Source organism: Lacerta agilis, chromosome Z (assembly GCF_009819535.1).
Source record: "Lacerta agilis isolate rLacAgi1 chromosome Z, rLacAgi1.pri, whole genome shotgun sequence".
Classification (NCBI taxonomy): Eukaryota; Metazoa; Chordata; class Lepidosauria; order Squamata; family Lacertidae; genus Lacerta; species Lacerta agilis.
The window spans coordinates 25,370,358-25,388,003 of record NC_046331.1 but is presented as its reverse complement, the minus strand read 5'-3'; the positions used below and the strand labels follow the sequence as shown (position 1 = coordinate 25,388,003).

Here is a 17,646-nt window from a genome sequence, read left to right as displayed (position 1 = left end):
TTTACCTACCTTTTCTTTTTGCAAGTTGTCATTGATATTGCTTCACTTGTGAAATTAGAAGCTTGCCCCAACTCCAAGGATCCACTCTAATTTCATTAGCAATTGCCACCAATCGTCAAGAAGGCAAAACCAAGCCCAGTGCCAGACTATGTAGGTCTCTCATGCCATTCAATGGGTGACTGAATGGGGCAGGCCAGGTGTTGACTGCCTGCATGTTCACCACATCTTTCCTCCTCTTGCCAGTCACATCACTGCTCACTGGTCCTTGGTAAATCAATGCCCTCTTTTGCTCCTACTGTTGTGACAAGGAAGGGAAGGGATAGCCAGTGTGACATTCGCCAGATGTTGGGTGATGAGTGTATTATGTGCTATGCACAATATTTCCTGTAATGTTTATGATTATGTTGTAATTGCATGGCACTATGATTCACCCAGGCCACTGGACCTTAACTTTCTGCTTAACTTTACTGGGGTGAGGTTGAGTTGGATCTGGTCAAGTCCACATACTACAGCTGCTGTTTTGAACTATCAGTAACACAGTAGAATAGTTTTGCCATTTCTGATATCTCTCTAACCAACCAAACAAACAAACAAACAGAAACACAGTTGGTTTTCAGATCAGTGGAGAACTGGCTAGGCTGTCGCAGAGCAAATGAATACAAGTACACAGAGTGGGTGGCCGCAAGCTTACCACAAAATGAGTGTTAGGAGTTCCCAGAGAAATACTTGGTACAAGGATAGGAGTGGTACAATCACATCCCCATTTCATCAGTGAAATACTGAAGGGAGACATTAATGCCTAAGAATTTGTATGCAGCTCTGCTTGATCAGGCTATTTTAGTGCAAAATTTTCCTAATATAGACATGTCTGTGTGCTGTTTTACCCATGATACACATATTTACAAATTGGTTTTCCTAGTATAATGCCTTCTGTATGCTATTTTCACTTAATATGTTCATTTTTATGCATACTTTGCCCTAACATGAGTGTTTTTATATTAGGCTGAAGAATCTTAGAATTGTAGGGTTGGAAGGGAACCTGAGGATCATCGAGTCCAGCCCCCTGGGATGCAGGAATCTCGGCTAATGCATCCATGACAGATGGCCATCCAACTCTCTGCTTTAAAAGCTTTAAGGAGGAATTGCAGTGATGTCTCTCTGGATGACTTTTTAAAGAGAAATAGATACATTCATGGAAGAGAAGTCTGTCAATGGCCACTAGCCATGATGGAGGCTATGCTCTCCTTTCATGGTGAGAGGCAGCAATGCTTCTGAATACCAGTTGCTGGAAACCACAGGGGGAAGAGTACAATGCAGAAAGCTTAAAGAAGAACTGCATTGTAGAATTTGGAGAAGTGCAAATTTTGAAGGGTGGCTATGTTTAGGTTACATATTGTTTCATTCTCCAATTGGAGAATGAAACAACTGGAACGAGCCTTTACCAAAGGTGTCATGGACTTTGAAGATGTTCGAACTCAGGACAAAAGGGAGAAACGTGTTAAGAGGAAGGCACGCTTGGCAAACCCTCACCATAATCAACTCCCGCCCAGAAACCAATGTCCCCACTGTGGAAGGACATGTGGATCCAGAATTGGCCTCCACAGTCACTTATGGACTCACTGTTAAAACTGTGCTTATGGAGACAATCTTACTCGGCTACGAGTGATTGCCAAAGAAGAAGAAGACATGTTGTTTCAAAATTGTTAATTGGGTAGATGGGGAATCTTTGGCTGTCCAGATATTGCTGAATTACAACTCCCATCTGCCCTAGCAAATATGGAAAATGGCCAGAGAAGTTGGGAGCCATAGCTCAGCAACATTTGTAGGGCCAAAGGTTTCCCTCTATTGAGGTAGGTTCCTACTTAAATGCAAACTGAATCAAGTTCAAACTCAGCCATCAAATTCACTGGATGACCTGAGGCTTGTCACTAACTCTTAAACTAGTCTATTTAGTAGAGGGTTGCGAAGAAAAGGTATATGTGGGGTGGGGTGGGGACTACTATGCCTGTCACTGTTGAGCTCCCTGGGTGAGTATAATTGCAACAAACTAAGCATATAGCATTTTTCCATTTAAGAAGAGCTTTCCCCCTTTTATTCCTGAATATCAAACTGCTATTCATGGTCCAAGGGAAAAGCTAGGGAGAAAGAGGACACAATCTTACCTGAGCCGGACCTCATATAGCAGAATCTGATGCTTTAAAAATATCATTGCATTAGAGGCATGAGTTTGGTCACAGCTTCCCCCTGAGCATAGAGATGCAGCAATTAAAAAAAAAAAAGCTGCACCACTTACCTCTTTGCCAGTCATGAAGAAATTGTATTCTTCAGAGAAAAAGGAGATCTCCGGCTCTGTAGGTTAGTCCCCAGCCTTACCTTTGCAGTCCTTCGTCCTGTGCTTCCAACCATGTTCTATTTTGCACAATGAATTGGGTTCTCAGTGAACATGTAAATTGTGCAAGGTCCTGGGTATTTCATTCCACAGCACTGGGATCCCAGTTGAGGCCATCAGGGGCTCTGACTGTATGCTACATTACACCTTAAGTTGTGTAAATAAAAATCAGGACCCATCAGTTGGCATAATCTATCCATCATATTTACCTCTCTTTTCCATAGGCTTCTATTTGCTCTGATTCCTGTATCTCAGTCTGCCACTGATCCCAGCACCACCTTTTTCCTGCTGTGGCAGATTTAGACTGGGGAGACACAAATGCTCACTTGGGCTCATCACCAACCTACCTCACTTGGCTGTCTGAGGAAGGTGTACCATCCTGAGCTTTTTAGCTCAGCTCCTGGGTTCTTTTCTCTTTCTCAGCAATCCTATCCTGCCAACACAGATTCTCCTAGCATGATGCTGTTTTCAGTTCCAACTCAACTGCTCTATCACTTCACTCAGAGGAGAGAATGTCCTTGAACATTCCATGTAGCCTTCTTTAATTCTCTATCACTAAAGAATATTCATGGAGCATTCTAAGGCATCACACCATTCTCAGCCAATGGGTGCACTCAAGATTTCATTGCTCCTATGAACTTCACAAAACTCAAAGCACATTGCAATATGGAGTGAAAGTTCTGCAACTTTAACATTTGCAGATAGGGCACACAGCAGGCACTTTCAGCCTTGATTTTCCTGGGTGGGAGGCTGGGTGAAGAGGGGGCAGCTCTCAGGTGAGAGCTGGGAGGGTTTACTCTTCTGTGTGTGGAATAACGGTTAATATATAATTTTGACAGAGGGTTTTGCAATTTCCTTTTTGTTGTTTTCTTCTTTCTCTTCTTCCTTATTTCCTTCATTTCCTTATTTTTCCTTCCTTCCCTTTTTTCTTTTTTTAGGTTAGTGTGATTTTTATTGAATTTTATGTTGAAAATTTTTCATAAGAAATGATTTAAAAAAAGTTTCACCCTTGCAGGTGCCAGGTTATTCTTATTTAATAATAAATATTATTATTATCTATTCTGCACCTATTGCTATATTACATGCAACATACAAATTAAAACAGATGCCATTCAGAGAGAAATCAGGAACAGTCATGAAGAAAAAACAAGAGAGAAGAATGGTTCGGCAATTTCTAAATAAGAGAAGAAGAAATTATCGTCATAAGGCTTAACTGTCATAAACCTTCAGTAGCCTCTAAATCAGCCTTCTCCAAATCTGGTCTCTTTTAGAGGATTTGGGCTACAACTGCCCTCAGCCATTTGGGACTGCTTTCTGAGTTTAACAGTCCATAGAAATTTACCACTAGTGTTCAGACATTCCTCTCCCCACTGCTCTTTGAATGCAAGGTTGAGTCTTGCCTCCACATTATATTCTTTGAGGAAGAAGGCGAAGACTTACCTCTTTCACTATGTTTTTGAAGGTGAAGCCATGGGACCATATGGTGAAGGGTACTTAAATAAAGGGGAAAGGGATTAGAACCTTTAGTTCCTGGCTAGCTGCAAACTATGTTTGCTATTAGGACCGAGCCTGGCAAAGGCATAGGTTTCACCTATTATCCATCTACTCCCAACATGTGTGGAGGGAAGGGAGGAAGGAGCATCCAAGTCCAAAGCTTATGGCTGCTCAGGAGTGTAACCATTTGGCATTATGTTTGGACACAGGAAAATGGGCAACCTGGTAAGCTTCTTTCCATAAAGATTTATTTTTACTGCTTAAGATACAGAGGTAGGCTTGAATATATGTAGTCAATGCCCTGTGAATTCTCAGAAAGCGCCCAAACCAGCCTTTTGCATGGGTCATAGGGTGGGGCATCTGTCAGAATTTTGTGAGAAGACGTCCCCAACAAAGGATCAGAGTGAGCTTCTATAGCATTTGCTACTATTGCAAGGCTTTTAATTTGCAGAGGCCCACATCCTGGTTTTATTGTATTGTTTTATACAGAAACTGTTGTAAACCAACTTGGGATTTTCAAGGAAAGGTGGCATATACTTTAATAAATAAATAAAACAGCACCAACCCCTTTCAGATGAAACACAAGGCATCCTAAGTCCTGCCCAGTTCAAGATTAGTGGACTGAAATTGTTGCAAGGATATAGAGAGCATGAAGATTTGCTTAATTCTCACACTTCTCAGTGAAGGATTCAGATTTTCTTTGGCATGGAATGTGGGTAGCCCAACTAGAGGGGTCCTCTCTGCCTTTAAAAAGACTTCATGTTTTTGTTTTTTCCTCATAGGCTATGCTTTTCGGTAAGCTTGAAATCTTGTTCAACAGGCAGATAGAATCCAAGTGTAGCGGGTAACACTTCTCACTCAACCGCTGACTACCCACTGCCTTTCTGAACCAGTTCCCATGGTAACAGGGGCCTGACAAGAAAGAAATAGGGTAAAAAAGATTTTTAAGTCATCCCTAATTTGAAATTTCTATCCAGTTTGCCACATTCCACTCACTGTTCACATGGAAACAAGGAGTAAGACAGCAGTAGACAAAGATGGCTTTGCTCCTTCATTTTTGTATTTTTGGAAAGGTTCTAGTCTAAAAATCAATGCATCGGGAGGTTTCTGACACCCCGACCTAAAGTCTGTTTACTTAAACAGGCAGAGGAAGAAAGGGAACGTATGCCTGAAATAGCAAACTCAATTCTCCAAGTGCCAGTCCTTCCGAAGTCAAAATGCCACCATTCATACACAAGAAGGCGGTATTAGCAGGCTTGGAAGAAACACAATACTGCACAGGTATGAATGTGTATACACACATATATACACATACATATATATTTGGGGGGGGGTAGAACCATAAGGGGGAATGACCCAAAGCAACTTGTTGAAGACCATGCATGCTCAGTAGTTGTAGAATGCCAAGTGCCTGTTTGGGAAGGAAGAAACTGGGAAGGAATTGAAGTAGATAGGAAATGGAATGGGGTAGCCTGGAAAAGAGTTTGAGTAACATTCTGAACAGGAGCATGTGATTATGCTGCAACAATCTATTGTCCAAGGTCCCAGTTGGGTTTTAAATTTTAACTTTTTAATTTAAGCATTCTGTGCTGTATCCAACTCAGAGTAGACCCACTGAAGGGACAAGACCAACTTAGGTCCATTAACTTTGTTGGCTACAGCCTACTTTAAAGAAGAAGGACGTAATATTATCTCAACTAATATTATATTTATATCCAATATTCCAGCCAGGAGCCAAAGTAGCTTACAAATAAATTACAAAACAAGTTATTTAGAACATTTATGGTCTACCTTTACCCATAAGGAACAAAAACCAGAGTGCATGGTTCTCTTCCCCACAAATCCTGCAAGGTAGCTGAAGATGAGGGTAAGCAACTGACCCAATGACCTTTATGGCTGAGTGGGTACATGAGACAAGCACAGTTGACACTAAGCACTACACAACATGGGCGCACAAGATCCAATAATGTCATGATCCACTTAATGCTGTTAGAATAACTAGTGCCTCCTCTTGTCTTGGGCAGCTGTATAAAAGGCTCCTTACAGAGGACCAGTTAATACTCAGCTGCTAGCCTCCTCTAGCCCCTACCCTTACTAGAGTGTATAGCCATCTAAAAACCCTACTAAGATAGTTGTGAATATAAAAATGATGGTCACGCCCTTGTCCCACCTCTGAAGGGCAACTCTGCTTCTGCTACCTCAGAAGGGTGACCCCAAAGGACATTTGCCCTTCAGAGGTGGGGCAAGGGCGTGACCATCATTTTTATATTCACAACTCTCATAGAGAACAAATGGAGAAGATGTCATTTGGGGGGTCATCCTTCTGGGGTAGCCAGCTTCCCAAAGAGGGTACAGTTTATAGGACCCCCTGGAAATAGGTAATATAAGCAGGCATATTGAGCTCACTCTGGTACCTCACACAAATGCTGGTGAGCGTGAGAATCAGGTCACCTAGCAAAGCCAATAGTCTTTGATAGTGCAAAGCAACTGCACTGATTATTAGTTCAAGAGGCAACTGCTCACCAGACATGGATTCCCTTTGTGCAGGCCTTAAACCAGGAAACAAAACTGCACACAACAGCCAGCTTCCATGCAAGGATCAATCTTGCGGGATGAGGACTTTGGGCCTGACATATTTTCTTCCTCCTCCTCCTCAGACTTTGATGATAAGGTTAACTGTTTCAAAAATGTATTATTCAAAAGATACTTTATGAAAATTTATAGACAAACAACCCTGCGGTGTATGTACTGTTTGCAAAGAAGCATTAGAAAGGTTGACATTTTGTAATTCACTATTTAAATTGGAGGAGAGCAAGCATACAAATCACTCAGCACTGCTTGATCTGCCTTAACACTGAAATGCTTCCATGAGAAATATGTTCTAATTAGAGAGTCTGAAACAAATATCGCCCCTCTCCCCACCACCTATGTTAGATATAATCCACATAGAGTAAAGCACACGGAAGCCTCACTTATTTCAGTGGGAAGCTTTTAAGCAGGTGCTTACCATGCCTGCTTAAATCAGTAAGAGCTCAACTGAAGAACATAGGAAAATACCCTGCAACATTTCTCTGATGAAAATAGGGATGTTCCATTCCATAACAATGCTATTTATACCCCACACATCTTATTGGGTTGCTCCAGCCACTCTGGGTGGCTTGGGGGTTGGATTACTCCATTCCCTCCAACATTTCTTCAATGAAAATAGGGACACTCTAAGGAAAAGTGGGACATTCTGGGATCAAATCAGAAACCGGGATGGCTTCTCTAAATCAGGGATTTCCCTGGAAAATAGGGACACTTGGAGGGTCTGTAGGATAAGGTTACCAGACGTCCCCGTTTCCTGGGGACAGTCCCCCAGATTTACAAATCAGTCCCCATCCAAAATCAATTGAAGTTGAAAAGTGTCCCTGGACTCACTGAAAAAAATCTGGTAACCTTACTGTAGGAACACAAGATCAACCATGCTGGGCCAGACCAAAGACCTATTGAATCAAATCTTGCTTCCCACGGTGGCCAACCTGACACTTACAAGAAGCCCAAAGCAGGAGCATAGGAACATGGACCAACAGACTGACTATTCCCTCTAGTTCAGTATCGTTTCCACTGACTGGCAGCAGCTTTCCAGGATTTCAGTCAGGAGTCTCTCCCAGCCCTACTTGAAGATGCCAGGGGTTTGACCTGGGACCTCCTGCAAGCAAGGCAGGTGGCTCCACCATTGAGCAACAACACTTCCCCAAGGCCTTCCCCCATTGTTGCCACCCAGTTTTCTTCTGCTGCTGCTGCCGCCACCACCTGACACTGCTGAAAATTCTAAGGCAGCTTCCTGGAAGTATTTTCTATGTAGTGTGGTGTGTATGGGCATGCATCTGCACAGACAATGACTGTTCCCCACATTAAATGGGGAGCGACTTTTGCGGGGTCGCGCGCATCTCCCTTGAACCCCAGAGTGGCTCCTGCCAGTTCGGGCTGGTGTCACTTTCCCCAGGCTGGATACCTGTGGTCCTCACCTACCTCAGCCAGTGTTCATTCCCGCCTGAGGGAGGCGTTGCCAGGGGGATTGGCCAGGTAAGGGGAGGGACCATCCAGCCCACACAATAGAAGGCGCAGCTTACCTGGGGAAATGGCAGTCGGGCTCCAGAGCTTCTCCCACCCTCTGCTCCCTCAATTAACTCTTAATTTTGCAAGTTAACCTGTTCTCCGCAGGTGCTGCTATGTCAAGGCCGCTGTTGAAGGGCTGGAAAGGAATTTCCCTGCATTGGCAGGTTTCGCCTTTCCCGTAGCAAAACATCACAACTTTGGCAGTTTCAGACCTTGGGTCATCCTTTAGTCATCTTCTTAAATGGGGGGGGCATGGGGCAGTGACCGCACGCCCCCAGTGCGGCTGCGATATCAGTGTTCCCGTTAAAGAGGTCTAGGGGGAGGCATTGACCATACGCCGAGAGGTTGTCATTGCCCTCCCCCTCCAGCAACGGCGAAGGGGGGGGGGCTTTCTGCTTGAACATATGTTCTCCAGAGGCAGCCCAATCCCCACACATTCTGGATAACCCTGAAGTTTCCCAGATCCCCGGTTGGGGGCTGGGAAGGATAAACACCCAATTCCTGAGCTAAGGTCTCCCTACATCTTAATAAAGTTGTGGCCAATTTTAATCCCATAGCACATTGTCTTGTGTCATTATTCCACTCAGGGGTCGCCTGGGGTTTGGGGGACTCCGCCTGTCCACGCAATAAAAATACTGAAGTTTCCTGCATACAAGCACTGAGTGCTATTGAATTATCCTACTCTCATAATACTACACCTGAGTAGGTAACACGCCATCTCCACAGTCCAGCATTGCAACCTATGCACAGCTTTCTATGCAGAGGCTAATCAGGTGGGTGGAAACAGGGCAGAGTTTCTTTTTAGTGGTGGTGCTTCATTTACAGAACTCCCTCCACCTTCTTTGCTATCTTTTCAGGGCTAGCAGGTACTGTAGTTGTTGACGATGATGTGGTTGACGTTATCATACTGTTCAGGCTTTTTTTAAATTCTGGGGCGTAAACTCCCCCTCTCCTGCTTTTCACTACAATTTCATTTTCTTGTTTCTTTTTATGGCACCAATTTTTATTGTTGTATTCTGTTCTTGTAAACTGCCCCAGGAACTGCTTTTGGCTGAAGGGTACAACAGAGATACACTGAAACAAACTGAAAGATTTTGTGACTACTCTTGGAATCACAGTGGAACCCAGAACCTTGATTTTCCAAACAGGAGCCTCCAAAGGTACAAAAGTCTTACCTGCTGCAGAAAGTTATCGTTGAACAAACAGAGAGGGATGCAAGCAGAAAGAGCACATCCAGGTTTTCACCATTTTCAGCAGGAATTCAATCACATACTCACAAGTGAAAGTTTCACAAAGTTGCTTTGACCTTCTTGCACAACAAATCTGCCCCCTCCCCATGACACTTTTAGCAATACGGAAAAATGATGTGAAACTACGACCACTCTATGTAACATCAGATAACCTCCCAGCAAACAGGTTGGAGTGAACACTTAATAGCCATTTCCATCTAACTTCCTAGCAAACTTTCTCAATGAACAGGTTGTTTGGAAGCAACCAGAACATGGTCTACTCTCCTCACAAATGCCTGAACTTGGCTACATGTGTGCTGAATTCTAGCTAGTTCTAGTTTTGCCTAGCCGTTTAGAGGTAAATTCCACAACCCACATTTTGGAGAGGGAGGGAGGGAGGGAGGGAGGGAGGGAGAGAGAGAGAGAGAGAGAGAGAGAGATACGTGCACCTGCTCCTTCAGACTAATGCTGTGTGAAAAATGCCCTACAGTTTATCTAAAGGTTTCTTTCCCCACAAAAGAGGCTTCTGTTTTTTTCCACCGCAGGGTGCTTTATAATTATTGTGCAAGCTTGAGTGACCTTATCACTTGGCCAAATCTGCACCATGTACCACTTTAAACAGTCATTGCTTCCCTCAATGAATCCTGGGGGTTCTAGTTGGTTAAGGATGCTGAGGGTTGTTACAGAGACCTCTTTTCCCCTCAAAGAGCTACAATTCTTCTCAGAGAATTCTGGGAATGGTAGCTCCACAAGGAGAATAGGGTATCTCATAACAACTCTCAGCACCCTTAACTAACTACAGTTCCCAGAATTCTTTGAGGGTAGTCATGACTATCAAAGTAGTATAATACTGCATTATAGTGCAGATGGGGGCGATGGTGAGGTAGATGGGTTGGGTTCATTGGGTTGGGGTTTTTTCCTTCCCAATGATGGTTTCTCTAGCACTCAGCAGTCTCCCCGATTGCCCACACTTCCTGATCTGAAAATGCTCCATGGGAGGAGTTACTTCATGACATTTCCCCATGGGCTTTAACTGAAGTGCAGGAAGTTGGAAATGGCAGTATATGTTGTTAGATAACCTAGTGAACTCCACAGCCTGAGTAGATGTTGAACCCAGTTCTCTCTGGCGCACGTCTGACACATTAAATTCTAATAAACACTGAACATTCTAATAAAAATCACCTAATATATCAGCAGGGTCTTCCTTACCTGCTCAGATCTATTCACATAGATGACACCTAGTGTGCTGCATTGCTTCAAGTTTCAGGGCAGGTTTGAGTTCAAATATTTGTAGACTGCCTTTCAGGATCAAACCCTCCCAATGTGGCTTCCAACTGATACATTCACAAATGAGGATTAAATCCCCATTCCACCATGAAGCTCAAGGGATGAGCTTGGACCAGCAGTTATCTCAGCCAAAGGTTTATTCACATGGCACATGGTTAAACTATGGAACTCACTTCCACAGGATGCAGTAATAGACACCAACGTAGATGGCTATAATACCAGACAAGACAAATTCATGGCAGAGAAGGCTGTGGATGGCTACTAGCCATGTTGGCTCTGTTCTGTTTCTGTGATCGGAGGCAGTAAAACTTATGAATATACCTAAGTTGCTAGAATACACAGGAGGGGAGAGTGCTCTTGTGCTTGGATTCTGCAGGCAGGTGTCTCACAGGCATCTGGTGGGCCACTGTGAAAACAGGATGCTGGACTAGCTGGGCCTAGACCTGATCCAGCAGGCTGTTCTTATGTACTAACCTACCTCACAAGGTTGTTGTTAGGTTACTCTTTCCTGATAAACTCTACAAGCAACATTTCACAGTAGACTGAAGCTCCTTTACAAATACACGGTTTGCCTTAAATTCTGTGATGAGTGCATGGTTAACCTCAAATTTGAATGAAGGACTTCCATCTCATGTTCATTAAACCCAAACAGTGTAGCACACAGGTCAATGAAAAGCAGTGCAATGGTGGAAAACACTGTAAGCAAGACTGCTATGCACAACACTGAAACAAATGCAAAGCATCTCAAACCATTCCACTGATCCCCACATATTCCCAGAGACTAAATGTCAAGGGAGATTGCAGAATAAGGTCCAAATTAGACAAAACATTATTCATGTCTTTAGCCCCTGCATGTTTTATTTGTATTATTTTTTAAAACATCATCATCATCATCAACAACAACAGATTGCAGGTTGGGAAAAGACACCAGATTGGAACAGTGACAATTTGAGTTGAGGCAACTCTTTGCCTGTACCATGGTTCTGATCCAAACCCTCTACAGGTATGTCGGTTCTTTGCAATGAGGGAAATGCTCTCATTGGCAGCAGTGGGAGCTTTCATCCTATTCTAATAGCAGGCAGGGGGTGGGGATGATACGGACCAGGACCATGGGGTGAGGTGGGGGGAAAGGTTATACACTGCCATGCCATGCATATGCTTCTACTCTCCCCTTCCATATTTGTTTAATAACCACACACAACAGCACACAAAGACTAAAGAAATCAATAATATCACATCTATCTGGCCCTCTGACACTCTTGTCTAAAGCAGGGGTGGGGAATCTGAGACCCAGGGAGATTAATGTGGCCCTCGAGACCTTTCTAACTGACCCCTGGAACTCTCCTGAGGCCACAACACCTCTTCCAGGTACTACTCTATGAACTTCTTTTTCCTGGCTAGGAAGTGTCCCATGATCTGTGGTCATATTTACCTGGATGGAGGTGTGTGTGTGTAAAAGAGAGTGAGGGTGGTGTAGTGGTTAGAGCATCAGACTAGGACCTGGGAGACCATGGTTCAAATCCTGACTCGGCCATGAAGCTCATTGAGTGATGTTGGGCCGGTCACTGCCTGTCAGCTTAGCTTACCTCACAGGGTTGTTGTGAGGATTAAAGGATGTTGGGGAGAACCATGTATGCCACCTTGAGCTTCTTGGAGAAGAATCAGGGATATAAATGCAATAAAGAAAAGTAGATTTTTTAAAAAGACCTCTGACTTTTGCATGGTTGGAATGCAGCTTTGAACAAAAGGTAAGAGTCGTGACAACTGTCCCACCCATTTTTGCCTCTGGCCCCACCCATCATTTGCATGAGCTCCGCCCCACCCAAGTAAGGTTGCCCATGAAAGAATGCAATCCTCAGGCTGAAAAAAAATGCTCCCCACCCCTGAAGTAAAATGACAGACCACAAAAGGTGGCCACAAACAGGATGTACAGTATGCAAGAATGCACCAATAATGTTTTACAGGCATGCACAGGACCAGGCAGGCAGAAAGAAGGATGAAGCACGAGCAGAGAATCCTTCTACAGCACTAACCCTGAAACCAGATTGCAGATGTATTACGAGACGGAAATTCATCTTCATTATGCACCTCCTTGCTGGCAACAACAACGGGGGTGGGGGGTGGGGAATATCATCAACTCTCAAAACATTTTGTCCTCATTTTCCACTTCAGAGGGACAGTCAAGTCATTTCCCCTCAATTAAAATCCATTTCCAAAATAGATCCCCCCCTTCGGATGTGCTAGAAGGCTCTATATTACTGCTTCACAGCTAACTATATCACTATTATACCAAACACTGCCTCAACACAAGAACACAATATCTTTTATCATCTGCATATCTAAGCCATCTATTCTACTAATTACTAGCTGGATTGCTAGAGAATGATAATTGCAGGTGGGTTTGGAGGAAGCAAAGTATCTGTGCAGAATGGGTGGGGGAAAGAAATTAATAATGTGATATAAAAGCAAACAGGCTGCATACTGGCAACGGATGATACTGGGAAATCTAACGCTTGTGAAGATTTGTGTGTCTTTGGGAGAGAATTTCCCTCAGAAATGTTCAGGTAGTGTTTGTTTGCTTTTAACCTTACTATCCAGTGCATTGAGACAACTCCTCAAAGAATGTGGGCAAGGGCTGGAATTTTGCTCCATGTCCCAATGAAAATTAATGCTACTTTTTAAATTTCCAGGTTAAGTGTCCTTATCTATGGAGTGTGGAATCCTGAGTTTTACACTCATTGCACTGATTGTTCTAAGCAGTACAAAATAATGCCACAAAGACTGCTAAAAGTATTACTATGAAATTCAAGGCTATTGGTTTTTTCTAAGCTTACCAATTTTAATACACTGCGGGCAGGTATGTAATATCCAAACCATCACTAAGAAGGCTGCAATCCTCTTCCCATTCCCCCCCCCCCCCGAGAGTAACTCCACTGAACAATGGGACATGCTGCATAATCCTAAGAATGTGTACTCAGAGTTCAGTCCTACTGAACTCAATGAAGCTTACTCCCAGGTAAGTGAAGTTAAGACTGCAACCTTCTTCTTAATGCAGTGCAAGTCATTAACTGCACAATCCTATGCAGGTCTACCCAGAAATAAGTCTCACTGTATTAAGTGAAGCTTACTCTCAGGAAAGTGGGGGAGAGGAATGCAAAGGGTTGTATGCAATGCTAGTCCTACTCAAAGTAAACCCATTTAAATTAATGAAGGTGGTTAACATAGGTACATAGGTCTGCTCTGTGTAAAAATTATTTGAGCGCAACCCAAAACTCCTACTACCAGTTACAATTTAATGCTTACCAGGGGAAGGAGCAAGACCAACAAATATGTTTTTAAATCCATGTATCATAAACACATGTAGGAGAAACCTACTGTTTAATGCTTCTGTCTTGTGCTTTATAAACACATCCTGTACATCTTAATAAATATCTGGGACCTTAGTCCACAAAGCTGAAGACACTCCTTTAATTTAGTATATTGTATTTAGAAGATGAGCATATAAAACATCACATAATTCACATGGCAATGTACTTTCCCTTCACTCGAAAACAATCATAGAATTGCATCTCAGAAAGGTGGGAGAAAGCATGTGGGAGAAAGATGGAAAAATAAATTCCAGTAATAAAAAAATATTTATTTTTCCTCCTCATTCAGTAGCAAGCTTGCTCACTGTTAATATTCCTCAGTACTTCATATTCCTACGCTGTTCTGTTTGCCACAGCTAGGGATGTGGGTGCACATATGAAATCAATTCGGTGATGTGTTCTTTAGTTCAAGTAATTAATAGACAGAGAAATGCAAACACATAAGCACACTTGCCGTTATTTCTGCAAATGCAACCAGAGTCAAAACAGGCATATATGATGCGTCTTCAGGGCAATGTCAGCAGCTGGATTTATTTTTGACACTATAACAAAGAGTCTTGTGGCCCCTTGAAGACTTAACAAATTTACACTACAGGTCATCCATCTCAACAATTAAGCTGCAGAAAGGGCTCCATACAACCAAGATAGATTTCTGACTATTTGTAAACTGCAACCATAGGATATAAAATGATCATTAAGTGCAGTCCTAAATTGATCTGCACAGAAGTAAGCCCCCTTCCTCTGGGGGTGGGGAAGGGAAAGTCTGATTAAAAAGGCTCCACCATCAAAACCACATGCTACTACTGGTGCTGATTAGAGCCACTGAAGCTTCCTTGAGCTCCACTCCACCGTGGTCAAAATACAACTGCAAGCTCTCCCTCCTTCACACACAACGGCTGCTATCATCATTCATTTCCAAATAATGAACCCAATGGCTTTTTTCAATGCCCAGCAGAAGCAATTGCAGGAAGCTAAGAGTGTATGAGAGCACCTGCGTTGATTGATGGATTGCAAGTGTTAAGTGAAAATGACCAGAGGTGCCAGGAGTGAGGAAACTGCTAAGCATATCACCAGGAAGGCTGGAAAGTAGCTGGGAAAAGGTGAAGGAGAAAATGAAGGCAAGGAGAGGTCACTAGGAGCTGCCTTCTCATTCACCCTAACCTGGATTTCACAAAGGCCCTGGAACTTGGAGAGAAATATATTGCCACACCTTGAAGCAACACTCTCTCCCCCCCTTAAAACTGTCTTCACTTAACTGTTAGTAAAGCACATAGGTAGAGCACACCCACAAATTCCTTCCCACCAGCTAAGTTAGAATTTCAAGTCAGTAAATAATTGAATTTCTGCTGACTTTAAAGATGTTAAAAGCTCATGGTTGTGTTGCGACACACTTTTAATAAAGACAAATAAAGCCAGTGTGTCTGCTCTAGAGCCAACACTGTGTAGCAGTTATGAGAGTGCAAAGCCAGAAGCCCAGTGTTCAAATCTCAACCCATAAACTCATTAGCCAATCCACCATCCCATCACTTCATTCACGACAAGGAGATGAAAGCAAAGAACTGCCTTACAAGATTGTTGTAAGCAATACAGATAATTTAAATTGATTTTTTTTGGGGGGGGGCGGAGATGATAGAGAAATGCAAGTGCTGAATATCATTATACTCATATAAAATGAAAAAGCTGTACTCCTATCTGGGCCTGAGAGGGAATATCTTTCTGACATGAGAGTATCCCAGAGAAAAACACATTAATTAAAAGGAGACACACATAGCACCTACAGTTACAGTAATAAAAGGACAATAATACAACAACTGTGAGCAAAGGGGACCCCCTATAGGCAAAATAAATGTTTGGAGAAAGCTAAAACACATACTACATAATTTCTGGTTGTATATACAATATAGCCTACCGATTTGTTTAAAGAGCTGGACATCTCTCACACACTGCAATTTACAGTGTACAAATTCAATTATAAACATAGCAATCAAATACACTTCAGTCTAATACTGCATCTTTCCAGTGTATATGTGTGCAATTGAATACATTTAGAATCTGCAGCACATAAAAACCCACAATGTGAAGTGCAAATGTTAGAACACAGACAATACCAAAGTTGCACATCAGTCTACAGGCAAAAGTTGCTGTTCCTGCACACAAAGCTGGACACATGGGTAAAAAAAAAATCCAGCACATCACACCAAGCATATGCTCATGAATGTGAAATTCTCTTACATGGACTATTTGATGGATTATTATCACTCTCCGCCCCCCTCACCACCCCAATACACACTGTTGCACCTTGACTTGACCCACAGCACCCATCAATCCACATGCGCCAGGTCCGAGTAAAGGGACTGTGCATCCAATCTACACCACCTGATGTACAACATTCGGTTATTTATTTCAAGTGGGGATTCCACCTACAATTCAAGGGTGGTTGGAAGATGTGTGCAAGGTTCCTGCGGGTTTGCACTACGGTTGTGTGGATGGGGTGCGCGCGTGCGTGTCGCGATCCCAGCAGCAGAAGTGTCGGAGTGTCCTTAAGAGATCTCGGCTGACTTACACAGAGCATATCCTGCGCATAATTCATGCCGAAAGCAAGCTACACCGCGTCCAATTGAGCATATTATACTACCTAGTAAGTGAGCTCAGGATTGCAGCCTTATTGATTGTCACTTCCCGTTGTTCTCATCCTGCAACATCAGACCCACGCGCGCACACACACAGACAGACACACACGCACGGACCTGTCAAGTCCAGTTAGAGCGGAGTCGAGGTAGAGGAGAGGGAAAGGGACCATTGCATCTCCAAGGGCGCGCGCACAAGCTCTTCCATCGCGTAAGCCAGCCAGCCAGCCAGCCAACCCTCCTCCTCCTCTTCTTTTTCTTCCTCCTCCTCCCCCTCGAGCCAAACTTACCTGCTTGCCCAGTGGAAGTTTCAGTTGCTGCTGCTGCTCCTGCAGCAGCGCCGCCTCCATCCCGCGCGGCTCCGGTGGCCAGCCATCGCGCCCGGCTGCCGACGCTGCTGCCCTCGTCGTGCCTCTCCCCGGCGCGGCAGCTACGCTGAAGGCGAATATAAATCCACATAGCCGAGGATGCAGCTGCTGCTGATTGCCCGCATCATCATCCCTCCTCCCCTTCCCAGTCCTCCTCGCAGGGGCGACTCAGCGCCAAAAGCAGAGAGAGGAGACCCGGGATTGTCCGCAAAGGCAGACAGGCTGCTTCGGAAACGCGAAGCTTCCCCAGCCCCGTCTGCTGCCTTGTCACTGCTCTCGCTCTCTCGCCTTTGCACACCCAGCCGCTCTGCGCCGGGCAGACTGGCAGCAGAGAACCCGATCCCTTCTGAGCGGTTTGCCTCCTCGGCCGCTAATGAGCATGCCCGGGAGAGGAGGAAGGACATGCGCGCTTCCGACGCCGAAGCCTCTGCCTTCACCTGCTGCCAGACTCTTGTGCAGGTGCACTGGGAGGAAAGCAGAGAAAGAAGGAGGGAGGGAGAGATTTAGGGAAGTGGGCAGAGGGGCCCAATTCTAACCGGGAAGTGAAGGGGAGGCTTTCCCCAGAGACGATCTTTACTTCGGATGGGGAACAGAGCGCAAAATGGGAGAACGGGGGATTCGACGAGAAGCGGAGAAAAGGAAGGTGGAAATGGGAAGATTTTCCAGTCTCTCTCTGTCACACACACACACTGCTCAGATCCGTCTTCATCGTCTCCTCACCTCTCCCCAGAAAACACCCATATCCATAGGTTGCGAAAGACTGGGAGATGGGTGGATGGGGGC

The 17,646-nt window shown here is 44.1% G+C and overlaps 1 protein-coding gene across 12 annotated transcripts in view; it reads right to left on the bottom strand.

Annotated features, from left to right (window-relative positions):
• Positions 1–17,281, bottom strand: part of TENM1 (teneurin transmembrane protein 1) — a 379,169-nt gene extending 361,888 nt beyond the window's left edge. For 7 of the 12 annotated variants that reach the window (XM_033137208.1, XM_033137217.1, XM_033137214.1 and 4 more), the window contains exon 1: positions 16,786–17,281. The gene's annotated coding sequence lies outside the window, so the exon portion shown is untranslated. The remainder of the gene's footprint in view (positions 1–16,785) is intronic. The other 5 variants (XM_033137219.1, XM_033137215.1, XM_033137216.1 and 2 more) reach the window with 1 other exon arrangement.
• Positions 17,282–17,646: the final 365 nt, after the last annotated feature.